This window comes from Haliaeetus albicilla, chromosome 7 (genome assembly GCF_947461875.1).
Source record: "Haliaeetus albicilla chromosome 7, bHalAlb1.1, whole genome shotgun sequence".
NCBI lineage: Eukaryota > Metazoa > Chordata > Aves > Accipitriformes > Accipitridae > Haliaeetus > Haliaeetus albicilla.
Genome location: NC_091489.1, coordinates 25,975,964 through 25,997,783, shown reverse-complemented (window position 1 = coordinate 25,997,783; position 21,820 = coordinate 25,975,964). Strand labels below are relative to the sequence as shown.

Genomic DNA, 21,820 nt, shown 5'->3' with positions numbered 1-21,820 from the left:
GTTTATTTTTCCCAATTCCCTAAGAAAATCAAGGTTTACATGGCTAGGCTGTGTGTTTATGTTTTCCTGCTTTCCAGTACATTCTGGAATCCAATCCATCTATTGGTTTTGGACTATACTGACAAAGTGGCAAGGGCCTTTGGGATCTCTGTTGGGAGCCTCACAGAAGACGTTTTATTTGAGGAGTTAGTGACCATGAACAGACCATGTCTGCCCTACCAGGCATTGTATGCAGCTTGTACATTAGCATGAGCAGCCACTGCAAGGGAATCTGCTGGAGTCCTCAATGCCAGCCTGTGCTGTGCACTGGTGGGTGTTATTACAGAGGTAATAGTCCAGGCTGTCAGGAGAAGATATGCCTGGTTTTGTTTGTTATGCAAACTAAAAGGCACCATGGCATGGGAGGGAGGCAGAGCCTTTCCTTTCCACGGATGGGATCTGCACAGTGGGCCATGGGAAAGTCCATCTGGGGTCTGTCCCATGCCATTTGCAAGCCAGATTCCCAGAACCTGAAGGGATGTAAAATTTACTCACTATCTGTATTCCTATTTTTTATTCTATTGTATTAAAATAGCTATTTTATTATGCCACTTTTTGTTGGGATTACCGAGATCTGGAAAAAGCCTTGTGCCGTCTTGTCCTCTTACCCTCCCCGTGGCACTGAACAGGATCTTAATATCCTAGGACATGAGGTGCACAGTCAGGACAGGAGAGACAGAGCTCATATGTCACTGCTGAGGGAAAGCCTGCAGCATGAAATTAGTATTTAAAACATGCAAGTGGGAAAGAGATGCTGACAGTCAGACTCTTCTAGCTCCATAGTCTGTAATATTTAATTTTGAAACACTTTTTTAAAAATAGTGATTCAACTCAGTTAATAAAAATAGAAACATCTCTGAGCAGTGCAGTCATTTTGTGCAACTGTGTGAGTTGGAAAAACAAAATATCTTTGTTTTGTTTCTGTAATAGTTTGGAAAATGCTTTCCTTACTGAAACAAAAAGGATTTTCTGAATATGTATTTTTGCAGAAACATCTGCTGTGTGTGAAGTTATTTGACAAAACAAACCATAACTCTTTATTTAGATTAGAAAATATTAAAGGTCCGGAGCATGTTGCAAAACAAAGTAAACAGAAATAAACAGGAAATAAGTGACTAAGTAGCCACAACATATTGAGGTCATTTCGCCTTGCTTTGGATTTAAACAGTATCCTTTCCCATTGTGTATTTTTTCCAGGAATTTTTTTCTCTCTCTTTTTTTGGTGACTGCTGCTTTTCCTGTTATACTTTAATTGAATCATTCCCTTCTGTCCTTTAGCAAGTTTGAAAAAATAAACTTTTATCTCTGCTCTGCAGCTGGAGGAGATGATCCCTATTGCACAAGTCACAAATTATGCTTCACAATATGTCAAACCCTGGTTCATTTACTGTCTTTTCAATTACTTTGATTTAATTCAGCCTGACCTTTGGCTTGGATCCTTTGCAGAAGATCCATGGGATAAAGGAATTAGAAAGCTAACATAACAGTTTGTTGAGGCAAGGCAGTCCCCCTGTCTCAGAGTCAGCATATTCTGTTCAAAACCCTCCAAGTAATTCCATCCCTGGGTAGAAAGAATGGGATTTTGCAGATGCCTTTTAACACCCATTCCCTAAAAGACTTCTCATTTCAGTCAGCACCTAAGAACCTTCGCAGATTTTGACTGCATACACACAGTTCTGGGAACTGGCCCAAAAAGAGAGACCCACTGAAAGACTTGTTTCTGTTGTTTGATTCTCAGCATTCATTAATCTAAGAGACCTTACTGCAGTCTTTCAATACTTAAAAGAGGGCTTATAATAAACATGAAGGAAGACATTTTACCAGGGCCTGTAGTGACAGGACAAGGCATAATAGTTTTAAACTGAAAGAGGGTAGACTTAGATTGGATATAAAGAAGAAATTATTTATGATGTAGGTGGTGAGGCACTGGAACATGTTGCGCAGGGAAGTTGTGGATGTCCCACCACTGGAGGTGTTCAAGGCCGGGTTGGATGGGCCTTTGAGCAACCCGATCTAGTGGAAGAAGTCCCTGCCCATGGCAGGACTAGATTATCTTCAAAGGACCTTTCCAATCCAAACCATTCTGTGATTCTAATTCCACTGAACAAAGGTGAATGTTTAGTCTCCAAAAAGTCTTTTGAGTGTCATATGATCCCTTAATACAGTCCATGTTCTGAGCCCCCAGCATACTAGAACTCTGGTTTGTTTTAATAATGTTAAAAACTGATTCAATTTTTAAGGGCTATAACTATTTATGAACCAATACTTTGAAGGGAAACAGCAGAAATCATTATAGCTGCATTTTGTTCTGGAAGAAAGCAGGGAAATGCTACAAGCTTGCCATTAACACTAAAAGAGATCATTTCTGTGCTCTCACTTTACTCCTCCTGCTAACACATTTATTGGTCCTGTAAAAATATGGAGGTTTTGTAATACAATGCCTAACTGGCCATAATTCAGCACTAGCAGATTTTAAAGGCAAATACTTTTCTGGTGTTGAAGTAGGTGGGTTCTATTTATGGAGCAGGGCGCCTCTCTGCAACACAGTCTCAGCTCAAGGCAATCGTTAACAAAAGTGGTAAGAGCCTCAGACTACCTCCTTGCCAATCAGTGGGATTTTTTGCAGCTCAGAGAAATGCAAGGTGCAACAAAAAGCTACTTTCTGCCCCAATGGTCTTCTAGAGTAACTCCTGCAACTTAAGTCTTCAAGTGACTGATGGCTGCACCTCAAAACACTGCCCCATTTCCTGCCAGTAGCACCCAGCGGGAATGCGTGTGCTGTGTTTTGTGGAGTGCTGGCCTGGGTTCAGGATGACCAAACTCAGCCTGGGACTGCAACACAGCTCCTCCTTGCTGGGAGCCTTCCCCACGGATTATTTTAATCGTTATTTCTCCTGATCTCTCCACAGAGTCAGGTCCCAAGAGGAAGAGTTGCAAGACAGCACAGAGGCTTATTCCTTCAGCAGTTGTTTTCCAGCGACACACAGTTTCCCTAGATCATGAACAGCAGCTGAACTTCATGGCTGCAATCTTGCCAGCAGAGCTGCCAGCACTGACAAAACAGAGCCTTGCAGGTTTTAGTTTATCAGTCCTCTGTCTGTCTGCAGCCCGTCTGCAGCTTTATCTGTGCAGCCCTTGCGCACAGGCTTGGCATCAGGCCAGTACTCTGGCACACCTTGACCTCTTTTGGTCTCACGGCTGAAAGCAGCTGCGGAGATTTTCAGTGCTTTTCTGTGATTCACAGAAAAGGGCGTTCAAAGGGCATTCACACCAAACAACACTACCTCACACCAGTTACAGCCTAGATTTTGCAGCTTCTGTTTTGCTACCGTTAGTCCTGGCACTCTTTTTCTGGTGAGAAAACCAGCCAATACTCCAATAGATTTTGTACTGTTTCAAAAATTAATGTATCCTTTACATGTCTGGGGTGAACCTGATAAACCAGTTTCTGCTGCTGTTACACAAATGCTATGCATTGTTCAGCTGTACAGTGTGTCATTTTTATCACTGATCTTGCATTTTCATAGTGGTTGCTCTTAATTTTTAAAGCTTTGACTAAAATGTGAATGGCAAACTTGTGAACTGCTTCATGTGGAGACAGCCATGGAGAAGAACTGTCAGACTCAGCTGGAGCAACAACCTACTTGCAAGTAAATTTGGATTTGTAAAACAAGGGATACTGTCATGTTTAAAGTTACATACAACTGTATGTATCTTCAGAAGTTTGGAGATGAGAGTTCTTACTTCCTCCCAGCAAGGAGAATAAAGAGTCAGAACTGCTCCAAAAGCTTTCTTGGTTTGTATCTTGTTAGTCTTAAAAAAATAATAATAATAATAAAAAAAATTCTAATTTTTGGACATTTTCAATGCTGTGGGCAGAATAGGCACATTCTGCTTCCAAGAGCTATTGGCTGAGCATGACAGAGACAGCCAAGAATACAGAGTAGGTGTGAAGTAACTGACATGTTCTCCTGTTTTCCTACAGAAGTCCTCTTTGAGGTCACTCACTGATAGCTGTCTGTTTTAAACCTTGTAATCGACAGGGAACCAAATTGTTCCCTGACGTTGTGTAATTCGTGTTGAATTAAAAGACAATAAGGCTTACATACCAATCGGGAAGGGGGAAGAGACATACTGAGATTTAGCAGATGCCTTGTGAAAATAACAAGGCTTGCTTAAATGATATGTAAAAGTCATGGGAAAAGGGCAACAGCTATAACTTACTAGATAAGGAGGGAAAAGACAACGGCTACAATTTACCAGATAAGGGGATTAACTCTGCCAGGACTGCACTTCTCCACATCAAGACATTCTACATCAAAAGACACGCGCCCTTGAGAAGATGGACCGAATCTGCCTAGTAACAAACCTGCACGAGTGAAGAAAAAGGAAGCAGGACAAGGCGGAGACTTACAAAAAGGGGTGCATGAACTGTATATAAGAAATGTAACTATAACATAAAGGTGTGAGCCGTTGGTAGAGCGTGGACTCCCCGGCCGCCCAGCGCTGCTTGCTTGCTATTCTCAATAAATATAATGTTATATAAAAAATTGGCTCTGTCAGTATATAACAATTTTGGTGACCCCGACGTGATCAGAGTCAGGCTGGTGTGCGACCCCAACTCGGGAGGGCGTCCCCATCTTTGGATGGTCCTGGATTGGCAGGTCCCGCTCCAGACTTGCTCTGACCTTCATGGACTCAATTTACCTGAGCGTAGCAAGCAAGGAAAAAAAAAAAAAAAAAAGAGATGAGCTCTCCTAACACCCTGTAAAATCGTGCACAAAGATCCAGGCGGCAGAGATACGTAAGTATAAACCGCTGGTTGGGGACGGGATTCCTTGAGTGTGCGAGTGTGTGAGACGCAGAAATCTCTGCGAAGCGAGTGCGGACCTCTTCTAGGTGCAGTTCCAATCTCCCGTGAGGGACTTGGCCACCGAAGTAGGGAAGCGAAAGGTATTGAGAGAAAGAAGGCACCTCAAGACGATGGGGCAGAAAAAGAGTAAAGTTTCTGGCCCGGGAGGGGACTCACAGAGAAGTACCCTCAAAAAGGAGGAGAGCCATTTACCTGATATACCGGTAGATAGTCCCTTGGGATCCATGATTAAATATTGGGATGATTGGCCATCTTGTAAAGAAAAAAATAAGGAAAAGATGATACATTACTGTATGGAAATATGGGGGGGGGAAACAGATAAGGGCTGATAAATTGTTCTGGCCAGTTTTTGGGTCATTTGAGGATTGGGTATGTCAAGCCCTGAATATATATGTGAACCAAAAAGAACCTTTTAGTCTAGAAGAAAGTGAATATGCCAGCCTCTGGATAATATCCTCAGCTAGAAGTTATATTTTTGCCTTAACTGAAAAGAAAAAGACGAAGGGGCCCCCACGCGAACAGTGGGACCCGACTAACCAACCCTCCCCACCCCCATATGTCCCAGCTCCAAATCCCCCGCCATCCCCAAATCCCTCACCCCCTCCATCCCCACCCCGAATATATCCACAATTACCCACTCACCCGACCCCTTCTGCTCTGGTAGAAACAGAGGGGATGAAAACTCGGAGTAGGACTCGGAGAGACCAAGAAACGACACATTTATTGCCCCTAAGAGAAGTTGTCATGGGGGGAAATCAGGGTGGAGTGGGATTTGTATCGGTACCCTTAAGTTCTGGGGATGTCCGAGAATTTAAGAAGGAAATGGGAAGTTTACTCGAGGACCCTTTAGGGGTCTCCGAAAGACTAGATCAATTTCTGGGCCCTAGTGTTTACACCTGGGATGAAATTCAGGCTATCTTAAGGATACTCTTCACATCTGAGGAAAGAGATATGATTAGGAGATCAGGGATGAAATACTGGGACCAAAGACATCAGCATGGGCCCCAGGGGGATGTGAAATGGCCCCTACAGAGACCAAATTGGGACCATCAAGTTGCAGGAGATGATAGACAAAATATGAGTGATTTAAGAGACATAATAATTCAGGGAATACGAGAAGCAGTTCCCAGAGGTCAAAATATAAATAAGGCCTTCAATGAGTATCAGAAAAAGGATGAAACTCCGACTGACTGGTTAGAAAGATTAAGGAAAAGTTTGCAGTTGTATTCTGGAATAGACCCCGATACAGCTGTGGGTCAAGCCCTGCTGAAAACACAGTTTGTGGCTAAATCGTGGGTGGACATAAGAAAGAAATTGGAGAAGTTAGAAGACTGGCAGGACAGAGGGTTGGACGAGTTGTTGAGAGAGGCTCAGAAGGTGTATGTACGCAGAGATGAGGAAAGTCAGAAGAAGCAGGCCAAAATTTTAGTTGCAGCCGTCTGAGAAGGACAGAGAGTTAATAAACCAGGGTCCATGAGGACAGACAACAAGGGACCCAGCAAAGAAAGAAAGCCAGTTAGACCAGAAAATAAAGAAGCAGGAATTGAATGCTATTATTGTGGGAAGAGAGGTCACTTAAAGCGGAATTGTAAAAAGAAACAACAGGATGAGCAGATGTTTAAAAATGAATAGGGGGGTCAGGGGCTCTACTTATTGGGGACTAAAACATCTACGGAGCCCCGAGTAAAATTGAAATTAGGTCCCCAAAAGGAGGAGGTAGAATTTTTAGTAGATACAGGAGCCGAGAGATCCACCGTTCAGAAACTACCCTCCGGTTGCACCCTTACTAAAAACACCATAAATATTGTAGGTGCAAAGGGAGAACTGTTTAAAGTATATGAAACTCAGGATATTGAAATAGAGGCTCCTCAAAAATTTTGCGTGGGTAAATTTCTGATGGTGCCTGAAGCAGAATATAATCTTTTGGGAAGGGATTTAATTGTTAGTTTAAAGATTAATTTATCGGTGGAAAATGATAATCTCATGGTGAAGTTGTACCCCTTAAATCCCACTGATGAAGCGGAGATCAATCCTGATGTATGGTATAACCAAGACAATATAGGAAAATTAGATATTCCGCCGATAAAGGTAACCATCCAAAACCCAGAGAGACCAATACGAGTGAAGCAGTACTCGTTATCCATGGAAGGAAGAAAAGGTTTAAAACCCATAATACAAAGTTTAATACATAAAGGAACCTTAGAACCCTGTATGTCACCCCATAATACCCCCATATTACCTGTCAAGAAGCCTGACGGGTCATTCCGGTTAGTTCAGGACCTACGAGCTGTAAATAGCCGTACGGTCACCCGGTTCCCAGTAGTCCCTAATCCTCACACACTGTTGAATCAGATCTCCTCAGATTACACTTGGTATAGTGTGGTGGATTTGAAGGATGCCTTTTGGGCCTGCCCCCTTGATGAAAGCAGTAGAGACTACTTTGCCTTTGAATGGGAGGACCCTGATACGGGTAGGAAACAGCAGTTAAGATGGACAGTGTTGCCCCAGGGGTTTACGGAGTCACCTAACCTGTTCGGGCAAGCCTTAGAAGCTATATTAAAGCAATTTACCCTACCCCCGGGGATTAAACTTTTACAATACGTGGATGATTTATTAGTGGCAGGAACTAATGAAAAAGAAGTTAGAGAAAGCACTATACAGTTACTGAACTTTTTGGGGGACGTCGGGCTTAAGGTTTCTAAATCAAAACTTCAGTTTGCTGAATCAGAGGTAAAATACTTAGGCCACTGGCTAAGCCAGGGAGCCAAGAAACTTGATCCTGATCGGGTGGAAGGAATTTTAAGTTTACCACCTCCAAAAACTAAGAGACAGGTTCGGTAGCTGTTAGGACTTTTAGGCTATTGTAGACAATGGATTGAAAATTATAGTAGTAAAGTAAAATTTTTATATAAAAAATTAACCCATGATAAAATTCAATGGACTAGTAAAGATGAAGAGCAGTTGAATAAAGTAAAAGAGGATTTGATAACGGCCCCGGTTTTGAGCTTACCGAATTTAAAGGGGCAGTTCTATTTATTTGTAGAAACAGATAATCACACGGCATACGGAGTACTAGCACAGGATTGGGCAGGGCATAAGAAACCGGTAGGGTACTTTTCTAAACTTTTAGACCCTGTGAGTAGAGGGTGGCCTACGTGTTTGCAGGCTATAGTAGCTGTGGCTTTGATGGTAGAAGAAGCAACTAAGGTAACCTTCGGGGGAAAATTAGAAGTATATGCTCCCCATAACGTTAGGGGAATTTTGCATCAAAAGGCAGACAAGTGGCTGACTGATAGTAGACTGCTAAAATATGAAGCAATCTTACTTCATTCTCCCAATTTACAGTTAAAATCTACCTTGGCACAAAACCCAGCCCAGTTTTTGTATGGACATGTAGATGATGTACTCACACATGATTGCATCAGCTTGATAGAGTATCAAACCAAGATCCGGGAAGATTTAGAGGAGGAGGAATTAATTGAAGGAGAAAAATGGTTTGTTGATGGCTCCTTACGGATGGAGGAGGGAAAAAAGAAATCAGGATATGCAATAATAGATGGGAAAAGGGAAACAGTACTGGAGTCTGGCTCCCTTAGCCCTAGCTGGTCAGCGCAAGCCTGCGAATTATACGCATTATTAAAGGCTTTGCAAAGGCTAAAAGGAAAAGTAGGAACCATATTTACAGATTCAAAATACGCCTTTGGGGTAGTACATACTTTTGGGAAAATTTGGGAAGAGCGAGGACTTATCAATACCCAGGGTAAGGGTTTGATCCACGAAGAATTAATAAGGCAAATTCTTACTGCAATCCGAGAACCAGAACGGGTAGCAGTAGTGCATGTAAAAGGGCACCAAAAAGGACAGGATTTTTATACTAGAGGGAATAACCGGGCCAACTATGAAGCAAAGAAGGCAGCCTCAACCGCCCGAGGGAAGCAATGCCCATTAAAACCTTGACTGAGCAGAAGGAAAAAGTCTTTACTAAAGAGGAAATACAGAAATTTCAGGCCTTAGGGATTGTCCAGAAGGATGATAAATGGATCCTCCCGGATGGACGAGAAATGTTACCAAAAGCTTATGCTAAACATATAATTTCTAGACTACATCAGACCACCCACTGGGGAACCCAAGCCCTAGCTGATCAATTTTTAAAATACTATGGGTGCATAGGCATATATGATCTGACAAAACAAGAGGTTCAAGGGTGTTTAACTTGTCAAAAGGTGAACAGATCTAACTTTAAGGCAAAATCCCTTGGAGGGAGAAAATTGGCCTGCAGACCTTTTGAGAGGATCCAAGTAGATTTTACAGAGTTACCTAAGGTAGGAAGATATCGATATCTTTTGGTAATAGTAGACCAACTCACCCATTGGGTAGAAGCATATCCTACTGCGAAAGCTACTACTAGAACTGTAGTTAAACATTTGCTAGAAGAAGTTATTCCTAGATTTGGTATGGTTATAGCTATCGATTCGGACCAGGGAACGCACTTTACATCCAAAGTATTAAAGGAAACAGTAGAGGCTCTAGGAATTAGGTGGGAATTCCATACCCCATGGCATCCGCAGAGTTCAGGGAGAGGAGAGAGGATGAATGGGCTTATTAAGACACAACTAACAAAACTAATGATAGAGACCAGAATGTCATGGGTTAAATGTTTGCCATTAGCTTTATTAAACATCAGGACAAGGTCCCAGACTAACACGGGGTTATCTCCCTATGAAATGTTATATGGAATGCCTTATTCCCATGGAATCCCAATACAACACCCCAAAGTTGAGGATGCATCTATCAGTACATACATAACTACCTTAGCGAGGATCATAAGGGACAACCGTCAAAAAGGAATAGTGGAACAGACGGTCCCCCTGGGATTCCCCATCCACAAAATTGAGCCTGGAGACCAAGTATTAATAAAAACGTGGAGAGAGACATCTTTAAACCCCTGCTGGGAAGGTCCGTTTCTTGTTCTCTTAACTACAGATACAGCCATCAGGACGGCAGAAAAAGGCTGGACCCATGCGACTCGAGTTAAGGGACCAATCCACACATCGCATTGGGAAGTGGTCAACAAGCCGGAAGATCTAAAAGTCACCTTGAGAAGAAAGAACTGATGAATGAACCTGTGATCATTAACTGTGTAAACCCAGGTTGTAATTGTTACCTCTTTGTATGTTATAAGTGTATAGTGTGTCAGGGAAAGTGGTGGAGCCATTGCCATTACGGGTATTCCCCCAGAGGGGTTTGTCAGGAGTGTCACAATCGGGAAAGAGAGTTGACTGACAAGGCCTTATGCCTAGGGGTTTTAGTAGGAAAATTGAGAAGGATTCCACTGAGTGGTGGAAAATATTTATAAAAGGAATACATCCCGAACGATATTGTTATCATTCAAACGAACCTTGCCCTAACGTAACAATAATAACTGACATAAATTGTAGAAAAACGATCATGAGAGTGAGTTGCTACTTGTGGGAAGTGAAAGATAAAAATTGGAGTGCCTACAGAATAAGACAGGCCAAGTGGCCTAACAAGTGCTCCCCTGAAGAATACATTTGCTGCCGAGAAGATGGTACACCCCGTTGCTCGAAGCAACTGAGTAGACGGAGGAGGCAGAAATGTACTGCTGTGGGGACTATTGATGACGAGCTGCCTTAAATATGGAGCTGCAGACCCATATAGTAAGCGCTACGAAGTTGAAAACACCCTAACGTTTCCCACTGACCTAACCTCGCTCCACTATGACTTAAAGGATTTAAAAATTAAGGACATGAAAAGGCAAGGATCTTGGGGTATAAAAAAGACACCTTATGATGATATATTAAGTTGGGAAAATAATACCCACAATGGTCCATGGATACCACCACTGCTCCCTAGATGTTGGGATCAAGCTCTAATGCTTTTGCTTTATGCAATTTTAGGTCTTAGAAATGTAAAATTACTAGTTTTGGGATGGTTGGGCACAATACAAGGAAAAAATCCCCATCAGCCATACGAATAGACTCTGTCAAGATGGGAAGATTCCACAGTTATCCAAAAGAAAATTACTGCAGGGTCCCCCAGTTTTACCACCCCACTTTGTACTCTAGTTCCCATAAGTCCATGCTTGAATGAAAAGCCCTTTTATTTTTGTCCTAGTTCTAATCCAGGGAAGGGATATTGCAATACACCTAACCAATATTACTGTGCTTATTGGGACTGTGTTACAATTGCATCAGCTTGGACTCCCCCCGTAAAAGACAAATTTTTGAAAGTTGAATGGGGACCGCGCGGGTGCAAGCCACCTAGGTATGAAGACTCCATACAGTTGGCTCCCTGTAGAACAGTCATATTAAGTAATTGTTCATATTTAGTCCTAAATGTCACATCACCAGAGGACCCCGGGTGGATACTAGGAAAAACTTGGGGAGTCAGATATTGGGAGCCTAACACAGATAGAGGAGGACTAATTCTTATTCAAAAGAGAGAAATCCCAAATTCTCAGGCCATAGGTCCAAATAAAATCATAAAAGGAGCCGAATCAAGCCCAAAGAAGGAACCTGATATAACTATATCCAACCTATCCCCTTGGACCTCAGAACCCACCCAAGGTAGCCATGTTGACCCATTATGGAAGTTAGTCCAAGCTGCTTATCAAGCCCTCAACCATACGAACCCTAATGCTACTGTTGCTTGTTCGTTATGCTATGACACTAAACCTCCTTTTTATGAAGCCACAGGAATGAACACCCCTTATAACCTCATGAACCAGGCCAATCGCCTACAGTGCCGGTGGGAAGAAAGAAAAATTGGCATTACTTTAAAACAAGTGAGGGGAAAAGGAATATGTTTAGGGAGAGTCCCCCATGCAAAAAAGGGGCTTTGTAGCTCATGGATAAAGAAGGTAAGCAAAACGACAGATAATAAGTGGGTCATACCGGGTGAAGGGGGATGGTGGATTTGCTCCAGAACAGGCCTCACTCCATGTCTGTCCCTAAACGTTTTTAACAAGAAAAAAGAATACTGTATCCAGGTTACAGTTATCCCAAGGATACTATACCATCAGGAAAGTAATCTGTATACCTATTGGGAAGATAGAGAACATAGAATCAGGAAGAGGGAACCCATAACAGCAATTACTATAGCCACTCTTATTGGCTTAGGGGTAACCGGGGCGGCAACAGGGATAACTTCCATTATACGACAAAATCAAGGGTTAACTTCTTTAAGGGCAGCAGTGGATGAGGACCTGGAACGAATTGAAAAGTCAATTTCGTATTTAGAAAAATCCCTTACCTCCTTGTCCGAAGTAGTTTTACAAAATAGAAGGGGGTTAGATTTATTATTTTTACAGCAAGGAGGGTTGTGCGCCGCTCTGGGAGAAGAATGCTGTTTTTACGCAGACCACACTGGGGTAGTTCGGGACTCCCTGGCCAAAGTGCGAGAAGGAATTGCCCAAAGGAAGCGAGAAAGAGAAGCCCAACAAGGATGGTTTGAATCATGGTTTAACCAATCACCCTGGGTGACCACCCTAATTTCAACCTTGATGGGACCCCTAATAATATTACTGCTAACCTTAACTTTTGGTCCATGTATTTTAAATAAAGTTATAGCCCTTGTTCAAAGCAGGATAGAATCAATCAGGTTAATGGTATTGAGGCAACAATATAATAACTTAGATGAAGTAAAAGAAATTGAATCAGAATCAGAAATGACTCCAATTAAAAGGACTCTTATTAGATTGGAAACACGAATTAATGCTAGTACCAAAAAGGAAAACGGGGGACTGTAATCGACAGGGAACCAAATTGTTCCCTGACGTTGTGTAATTCGTGTTGAATTAAAAGACAATAAGGCTTACATACCAATCGGGAAGGGGGAAGAGACATATTGAGGTTTAGCAGATGCCTTGTGAAAATAACAAGGCTTGCTTAAATGATGTGTAAAAGTCACGGGAAAAGGGCAACGGCTATAACTTACTAGTTAAGGAGGGAAAAGAACAACAGCTGTAACTTACTAGATAAGGAGGGAAAAGACAACGGCTACAATTTACCAGGGGATTAACTCTGCCAGGACTGCACTTCTCCACATCAAGACATTCTACATCAAAAGACACGCGCCCTTGAGAAGATGGACCGAATCTGCCTAGTAACAAACCTGCACGAGTGAAGAAAAAGGAAGCAGGACAAGGCGGAGACTTACAAAAAAGGGGTGCATGAACTGTATATAAGAAATGTAACTATAACATAAAGTTGTGAGCCGTTGGTAGAGCGTGGACTCCCCGGCCGCCCAGCGCTGCTTGCTTGCTATTCTCAATAAATATATTGTTATATAAAAAATTGGCTCTGTCAGTATATAACAACCTCAAGTGATAAATCTGTCTCTGAGCATTTTTTTCTACAGCTCCACTGTTACAGCAAGCAGTTCCCTGGCAGCTGAAGGGGATTTAACTTCTAGCTGCTGATGTCCCCACTTGTGCCAAGACAGCTCTAACGTTCATCAAACCTGGCTTTGAATTGTTTCAGCCCACTGACCCAACACAGAACTAACCTAATTAAAACCAAAACAAAAACCAAAACAAACTCCCAGCACTTTCTGACAGAGCTAGTATAGCTCAGTGAAAGGTTGGACAAGGGCCAAGAGAGAGTACAAAGGGCAGGTGGGAGTGCAAAAGCAGGTGTAGCAGAGCCAAAATGCTGCAGCCAGATGTTAGAGTGGCTTAGGCCAGGGACACCCTTAGCTTCTCCTCAGGCTGAGCTTTGCTCACAAGAAAGGAATTGTGTCCCTGGGGTATGGCTGCATTCCCATGAACAAAAGTGCAGTAAACCTTGGGTTACCACATGAGAATTTATACCAATTTAATAAGTATAAAAAGGAAGAAATATCAGTCACTGACCAGAGTCTGTACTTTTAAAGAATTTCATGTTAATAACTGAAACTTAAACACATTTCTCTGTCATTATTGGTATGTGCAGCAGATGAAGGAGAAACAAAAGCGATAGAGGATAGGAAAAGCTAACCTTTTCCCCTGTGGATTTGAGGCCTCCCATTTACTTTTTCCATGTAAGTAGAATATTCAGTAGAGGCACACTTCAAGAAATGTTGAGTCTGGAAATAGAGAGCTTCAATGGATATTAAGAAGTGGCATATTTCTGGCCCTGTTGGGCCCTTTGGTGTTCACATGGGCAGTGGGAGCACCACTGTCCTTCCCCCCACCAGGAAACACCGGGCACCACCATACCACAACCCCACATCATCACTAGCCCTGACCTGCGGAGTCCAAAGGAAGCACTTGCATCACTACTATTATTATCTGGCAGAGCATAAAGTTCAGCCTCACATTTCATTTAAAGCACAAACATGACCTTTGAAATGGGATTTTGAACTGCACCAGTGTGAAACCTTCCTGCTGTCGTAGGAAACCCCATCTCTTCTTATCTCAGGGCAGGTATTCCTCCCTTGCTGAGATGAGAAACAAAAAAGAAAGAAAGAAAGAAAAAAAATAATCAACATTATCTGTGTCATATTCCACAACCACCGTTGCTCTTTATTTGCTGACTGACCTTGTCTCCGACACAGTAAAAAGGGTGCTGCTGGCAAAAGGAGCATGGGAGGTCCTGAGTACAATTTCAGAGACAAGGAGATGGGAGATTGTAACACAAGAAGATTTTATGGAAGAACAGAAGGGCATGGCTTGTAACTGGCATGCAGACAGAGCTAGGAGTTCACAGAATACCACATATACAATTATATATAAAAAAATAAAACAAAAAAGTTATGTATGTAACCTTCTATATAACTTGTTATATATACATAAATAAAATTTTTTATATAACTAAACCAAGTTATATAGTAAGATGAAAAAATTTCATATTTGTAATTGACTTTGGCCAGTTTAAATGTCATGCTTTGATGGTGTGGTACTTTAGTTCTTTATTTAGGTGTTTCACAATAAAACTTATCTTATATGTGTTTCGTTTCATAAACCAGCTTAGATGAAGAAGCAAATCATGCTCACCACCCTCAAGACTAGATTATAATATGTCTCATTTCTGATTCAAATCTCATTTCTGCAATATTGTATTAAGACTTGGTTTTTTTGGGAAAATTTTCTGTTGTAACATTGTCTACCACTGGTGCCAGATTAACTAAAATTAACAGTGTTTGAAAATGACTGAATTTTCTACAGGAGAAAGTGAAATATCTGTAACTGTTCTTTTTCATGTTAAAAATTTGGTAACTGTTAACAGTAGCCACATAAGGGTTTCATTTTATATTTGTTATTTTATATTTAGTGATGCTCTCATCCACCTTTCTGATATGTTGCCGCATTTGCTACCAGCACACCTAGTCCTTGTATTAGGCAATAACCTCCCCTACTCAAAGAGAAATCTGAGCTATTGCAAATCTAGAGTAGCATTCCTCCCCTCCCTCCATACCTTTTGCTTACCTTCTAGGCTTCCCCATTGTAGGTGTTTAAAGTTTTGAACACAGCCTTATCTTCTTGCTTAATTCTTATGACTCACTTCTCTAATGTGTATCTATGCTCCCTGACTAACTGCTAACTTGTCCACAGAGAAAAATATATTATACTATATTACAGTATACATTACAGAGAAAATGCCATTGCACAACACGCCTTTTTCTAATAATCCTTTCGCATCATTCTCCATAAGACTGAGAGGCTTTTGCCATGCTAATAGCAGTTCTACTGTCTTGCAATTTTTATTCTTGCTTGATACCTTCCAGTCTCTTAGCATCGCTTTTCTTTAGTGCCTGTAAATTGTCCAGATTTCACATTAGGTAATGGTACAGCAATACTCTCAGCGCCAGAAAAAAGGTCAGAAGTGCATTTTCAAGAATAAGTGATTCTACAAAAAGATAAAAAATAGCTAACGACATACTGCATGCCTAATGTTGTGCATTCATTTGCATACTTTTACCAGCTATTTTTATTCACAATAACTCATCAGAGCCAACACAACTGCAGAAAAATCAAGTGCAGTAAAATAAGGAGCACAATTCATCTAAATACACGCAGCTTTCATCAGCTGCGGGCGCTGGTGTCAGTATAACCAGTTCACTGGAACTGATAAAGCAAATTTTGAAGGAGGAAGAAGCACATCTATAATTTGGTGTTCACAGTCTTTATAACTACTTATAGTATGACTGAAGCTTGATTTATAGGTTGAATCTGTAATTCTGGCAGCTAAAGAAAATATTACATTGGCTACAGAAATGGACATAAAACCTCGAAGGCATTTCCTAGTGCCTTTTTAGTATAGGTTTGCTAGTGTATTCTGTAAATGAGCCTCAACTACGTATTTCCTGCAATTGGGCAAGTATTCTTGTCATTATTTACAAAACCCAGGCTGCATAAGTCCCATTGGGCTTCACGTCTCAACTAGTACAGCCTCAAGGCTACTTTGATATACTGCCTATGGTGCACACCATCTTCAACCCCGCTTCATACCTTATGTCATGGCTGGGAACAAGGCAGCTTCCACAGTGTTTGAGGAGGTTGCATGCACACGGCATCTTTTAGCTCTTTCACTCCTGCTCAGTGACTTCATCACAACATTGCCAGCACAAAGACAAAGCAGTTTGCCAGACAGTACTGGCTAAGTACTAGTAATTCTTATTAAACTGCTGTAGTGGAAATGGGAAAACATGCTTTCCAACATGTACACACATAGTTTAAATAGAGTTTGTGTTTGCACACTTGAAATAGATCTTGTAGCCTTGTCTTTCTAGATCTCTCTGGGACTTCTGCAAAGAGCAACTTGATTCAACTGAGGTTATATGATATAAAACCCCATTTCCTTTGGTTTTTTTTTGTTGCTGTGTAAACAAGAAAAGCAGACCACCAATCTTAACTTTTTGGACAGATATTTAAGAAGAGTTCTATAAACTAATCTATGTGCTCTAATTACTGTACACTTTCGTATTATATTTCAGGAGTAGCTGAGACTTGCCTGCTGTGTCATGGCAAAGTATGACCTTATCTGATCCAACCATATTGTAGCAACTCCTTAAGGAGGAAGAAGAAAAAAAACAAAAAAACCAAAAAACCAAACCCAAAACACTAGCAAGTTTAATTAAATGTAGGCTTTTTCTCAGGTTAAGCCAAGACATAACAATATTTCCCATCTCACCCTTTTCCTACTTGCTCTACACTGAGCACACGCTTAATCATCGTTCTTAATTTGCTGGTTTTGTTTTATTCAGCAAGACCAAGAAGTAGTGCACTGGGATTATTTACAGGAATAAAGTTATTAAAACTTGTATTTCAGTGAAAGGCTTAAGAACAGACTTGCCTCAACCCAAAGAGCAGTCCTACTGATGCAATTGTGGTAACTTTAATTGTTTAGAGAAAAGAATCATACAGCTTTGTGTAATCAAATCTTCCCTTTGAAAAGCCTCAATAATTACAGAGTAAAGAACATCATCCCTGATTTTGACAAACTTGAGTTACCTTTAAAGAGAAAATTAGTCCTTGAAAGTTGCCATTACAAATGATGCTGTTTAGAATCAGCTGTTTCTCTTAAAGCAGCATAGAAATTCCTATTAACATTCTTTCCAAATGAATAAATACATACTATTTTAAGATACCTGAAGAATTAAAAAATGGTTTATTTGATAGAATGTCAGCTTTTAGGTGAAATAAACCACACCCATTTACAAGGAAAAAGAGAATTCTCTAAGCATTTCAATTTAGCTGATTATATTAGCTTCTCTTATCTTTGTGAAGAAGTAGGAGATGTACATCTTTAATAAAATGAACATGTGAGTATTTCTTAAATCCATTTAGGGCCTAAATTGCAATTTTTAGCTATAATGAATTATTGTACGAAATGCAATTATAGTTTTGTCTAGATACAGGCATTTTTTGAAATAAGCACTAGGACTGAAAGAGACCAAGTATTATACTTCTAGTTCTTAACAAAAATTTCATGGCACAATTTTATAACAACTGGCACCATATCAAAGACCGATATTTTTTTTTTATTTTAACACACCAAAAAGCACATTTGAAAGTGTTCAATTCTATCCCAGCTTTACAAAAAATTAGTTGAACTAATAAATCTTAAAAACAGGCAAGAGAAAACAAGTAGGCAATTACTTTTCTAAATAGTATTTTCTCTAAAGTTTCTTCTCCCTCTAATTTTAGTTCACCCTTGATTACACCTGTAGAAGTGATAGCTCCTAACGTTTACTTAATTACTAAGGATTTGTAACTGGAGTAGTTCACATTCGTGTTTAACAAGATCCTTACTTTCCAACAAGCACTTCTCACCAACCCTCTCTCCTCCTTACCCAGAGGAATTCCTCTTATCCTTTTGGATTTAAAATAAACTGCTTTTGGCTATCATTTCCTTTTACTGCATACCTCCCCCTACCTTTTTTCCTTTCCTACCTTCAGGGTACTCTGACCTTGCAATACTCACATGAAGACCTCAGCAATTCAGAAGTATTACATGTTTTCCTGGTACAGAACATCCGATATTAACATTCATTCCCTACAACATCAGGGCTGCATCACAAATTACTTATTAACATGGCTGGATTTGCAGGGGATGAATGAATGGAAAATAGCCCTCTATTTAAATGACAGATGGATGGACAGCATAGAGCAGCATACTTGTAACAGCACTAATTCCCAATGCAAGACAGGATAACCGTTTTCCCTGCATACTCGAACTGCAGCTTCTTTGTCGGCTGACACAAGTTGTATAAAGCAGAAGCAAGTTAGTTACCAAACTATTTATGCAAGCTTATTATTAGAGTGAAAGGACTGGTCATACTATCACAGTTCCATAGCTCTGCTACAAAACAGAGCACAAGTTCCCTCAAAAACACAAAGGAAAATAGTTTCCCTTTATTTGCTAATACTTTGTTGGGTGAATTCCAGTGTGATACCCTTTTTGTCATAAAACCAGGTCTCAAGAGGGCCACAAGGTCATAGTCCCAAACACAATACTACCTTTTAGTGCAGCAAAGCTCCCTGGGGTCTTCACCCAACGGTCTCAGCTACCCTGAAACAGAGAAGTGTCACACTTAAACTTTGCCTGCAGCTTCAAAACTCCAGCATGGGCATTCCCACGTCAGTTTGCCTTGGTGCTACTGCTGTGAAGACATGTTTTTACCTGTACCGTGAATGATAGCCCTTTTGCTCAAGCAACTGGGCACACAGGCAACCAGACCTGCACAGAGAAAGAGGCAGAGCCTGCAGAGCAGCAGGGAGGCTCCCTGGGTGCCCTGACCCAGGTGTGTGGGCTGCAGAGGGCACCAGCTCCTGCCACCCCACATTTCAGTGGGTGATGGAGGCCGCAGCCTGTCAGCAGGGCTGGAACACTTGCACAGACAGGGCCTCAGAAAAACGCACATGGAGATAGATGGCCACCATCTAATCCACAGAGACCAAAGCCTTTCAAGAAAGGCATGCTGCCTGCCCCTTCATACCACAAAAAAAGCCATCATGCCCCTGACGCCATGAGTTCACAGCCAGACTAAACCACTGCAACCCAATGGTACCTCAAGGAAATAAGGCTACCTGTCCCCAGAGCAGCCCTCACACTCCTGGGCTGGATACCCGGGACCCAGCCGGAGGCAAAGTGACCTCAGGGGGTAGGAAGATGGTAGCGGAAGCCTGCCTCGCCTCAGCAAGACCCCTACCCAGCTCTCACCCCTCAGCTCGCCCCAGCCCCACAGCCGCCCATGCCCCACTGCGTCACCTCCCTCAGGGCAAGGGACCCCTCAGCTCAGCTCGGCTCGGCTCGGCTCGGCTCGGCTCGGCCCCGCCCCTTCGCCCCTAGCTCCGCCCCCCCGCAGACCCAGGGCTTTCGAGGAAAGGGCATGGCCTCCCCCCGCCCTTCCTGCTCGCGTCTCATTGGCCGCAGTAGGAAGGCGGGGTCGAAGCCACGGGGAGTAACGCGTCGGTAAGGGGAGGTCACGTGGGTTAGCCCCCTCCCCTGTTCGGCCGGGGGCAGCTGGAACCGGTCGGAGGCCGCGCGGCCCGCCCCCCGCTTCCCCGCGCTGTCGGGCGGCCCTGGGCGGCGGCCGCCGGCCCCGGCCGCCGGAGGAGGGACAGGGAGCCCGGGTGGCGCCGCCCGCAGCCCCGTACAAAGGGGTTGGAAAGCCGGCTCCAGCCCTCGGCCAGGTCAGTCCGCGCCGCCGGCCGGGTGGGGCGCGGTGGGGCTGTGCGGCGGCCGGGGACGGTTGATGCGTGCCCCTGAGGAGACCTGGGGCCTGAGGGGGGGTCGGTTCGCGCCCCGGGGAGGGCGCTACTGGGGGGTCGGTGCTCGGCACTTGGTGGGTTGCGATGCAGGCGACTGCTGGTGCCTGGCCCTGAGGAGAGATGGGGAGGGGGGAGCTCCCTCCCCCCCCCGCCGCGGGCAGGCGGCCGCAACCCCGCTCCCCCCCTCAGCCCCGCGCAGCCGCCCCCTCCCACCGCCCCGGCTCCTCTCACGCGCCGCCCCCTTCCCTCGCCCCGCCCCCTCATGCGCTCTGCCCTCAGACCCCGCCCCCTCCCGCAAGAGCTTAGGCTTTCGAGGAAAGGGCATGGTCTCCCCCCGCCCTTCCTGCTCGCGTCTCATTGGCCGCAGTAGGAAGGCGGGGCCGAAGCCACGGGGAGTAACGCGTCGGCAAGGGGGGGTCACGTGGGGTCACCTCCGCCGCCCTGCCCCTCCCCTGTTCGGCCGGGGGCAGCTGGAACCGGTTGGCGGCCGCGCCACCCCCCTCCCCTCCCATCCCCTCCCCTCCCCTCTCCCGCTTCCCCGCGCTGTCGGGCGGCCCTGGGCGGCGGCCGCAGGCCCCGGCCGCCGGAGGAGGGGCAGGGAGCCCGGGCGGCGCCGCCCGCAGCCCCGCACAAAGGGGTTGGGAGCCGGGAGCGGCGCTCGGCCAGGTCAGTCCGCGCCGTCGGTCGCGTGTCGCGGCGGGGCAGCGCAGCGCAGTGCAGTGCAGCGCAGCGGCCGGGGACGGTCGGTGCGCGCGCCTGGGGCCTGAGGGGCGGAGGTGTCGGGCCGGTTCGCGCCCCGGTGTGGGGAGGGCGCTGGGGCAGCGGTGCCGCGCTCCCCGCGGGAGCTACCGGGGGCGTCGGTTGGCGTGGTGCGACCTGAGGGGAGGGATGGCGCTCGGCCCTGAGGGGACCCGGGGGAAGAGCGTGGGGTCCGGGGAGCGGGACGGCGGCCGCGGCTTTCCCGGAGGGGGATGGCTGCGTGCCCCGCGGCGGGGAGGCGGGCGGAGAGCGGCTGCGTGCCGCCGGCCGTGACCGGGGTGCCGCACGGAGCAGGGCGGCGGGGGGCGCGGCATCGTGTCGGGACGGCAGCGGGCGCTGCCGCGACTGCCGGCCGGGGACACGCCGGGCTGGGCGCGTCAGTTTATATACGTCCCCGCCGAAAGCCCTCGCCGGGGGCGGTCCCGCGGCTGCCGCATTATGTAAACGGCCGGGAGGCTGGGACGGGGCGGGCCCGCGCCGGGACGGGACACGGCGCGCCGCCTCCCGGCCAGGAGCCGGCCGCTGCGCCGCGCCGTGCAGGGCTGGTGGTGCGGCAGCAGCAGCGCTCGGTGAGTCCCCGTCGGGGCGGCCGGCGGGATGCGGCGCCGGTGGGCTCTGTGGGGGGGGTGCTCTACTCTGCTCTCGGTCTCTGCTTTGGACTAAAGGAACGCGCTGACAATACTAACGGCTTGTGTTTCCGTGTTCTTGATCTGCCGGGGACTAATAAGACAAGTCTCGATTAACTTTGTTACCTGCTTCCTAACCACGCTGTTGCAGGAGGCGCAGATTCATTTTCTTGTACTTTCTTTTTCTTTTTCCGTTTCAATCGACAGCTTGTCTTGCAGAGTGTTAGTGTTTTAGTTTATTAAAGCAGCACTGTTAGATGGAGATTGGCCTTCAAAGTGTTTTAGATGTTAGTGGTAGAGTGAAATAGT

General features: G+C 44.6%; 2 protein-coding genes across 7 annotated transcripts in view; one reads left to right on the top strand and one right to left on the bottom strand.

Annotated features, from left to right (window-relative positions):
- Positions 1–19,688, bottom strand: part of SHLD1 (shieldin complex subunit 1) — a 93,024-nt gene extending 73,336 nt beyond the window's left edge. The window contains exons 1-4 of one of the 2 annotated variants that reach the window (XM_069787424.1): positions 19,616–19,688; positions 18,873–18,924; positions 13,252–14,350; positions 608–4,068 (exon numbers count right to left, since the gene is read on the bottom strand). The gene's annotated coding sequence lies outside the window, so the exon portion shown is untranslated. Of the gene's footprint in view, positions 1–607; positions 4,069–13,251; positions 14,351–18,872; positions 18,925–19,615 lie in introns of those variants that run through there. The other variant, XM_069787425.1, reaches the window with a different exon arrangement.
- A 172-nt stretch (positions 19,689–19,860) lies between these two features.
- GPCPD1 (glycerophosphocholine phosphodiesterase 1) overlaps positions 19,861–21,820 on the top strand; it is a 47,735-nt gene continuing 45,775 nt past the window's right edge. For 2 of the 5 annotated variants that reach the window (XM_069787411.1, XM_069787412.1), the window contains exon 1: positions 19,861–20,048. The gene's annotated coding sequence lies outside the window, so the exon portion shown is untranslated. Of the gene's footprint in view, positions 20,049–20,618; positions 20,793–21,820 lie in introns of those variants that run through there. The other 3 variants (XM_069787410.1, XM_069787409.1, XM_069787413.1) reach the window with 2 other exon arrangements.